Here is a 436-nt window from a genome sequence, read left to right as displayed (position 1 = left end):
AGTATACGGATACAAAATGGTCATTCATTTGTATCCCCCTTTTTTGGTTAGTTTTGTCAGAGAAGGGCATTCCATTGTCATTTAAATGCTGTAGGTGCATGAATTCAGCAAAATGTCCCAATATAGTCCAATATTCCATAATAGTAGTGGGTTTTGCTGCTCCGCAGCCTGCCACCCGGAGTGCTTCCCTGCCCGGGAGAAGACAACAGACCGAGACGAGTCGCCTGGAAGCCGCACCTCCAACCCCAGACGTGATGTCCGGCAAGGGCTCTGTGGTTCTGGCCTACAGCGGTGGCCTGGACACCTCATGCATCCTCGTGTGGCTGAAGGAGCAGGGATATGACGTCACTGCCTACCTGGCCAACATCGGTCAGAAGGAAGACTTCGAGGAAGCCAGGAAGAAGGCGCTGAAGCTTGGGGCCAAAAAGGTGTTCAT

The sequence above is a fragment of the Octodon degus genome, unplaced genomic scaffold (assembly GCF_000260255.1).
Source record: "Octodon degus isolate 3935 unplaced genomic scaffold, OctDeg1.0 scaffold00205, whole genome shotgun sequence".
NCBI classification, from domain to species: domain Eukaryota; kingdom Metazoa; phylum Chordata; class Mammalia; order Rodentia; family Octodontidae; genus Octodon; species Octodon degus.
The sequence above is the reverse complement of the archived record's forward strand: the minus strand, read 5'-3'. Positions refer to the sequence as shown.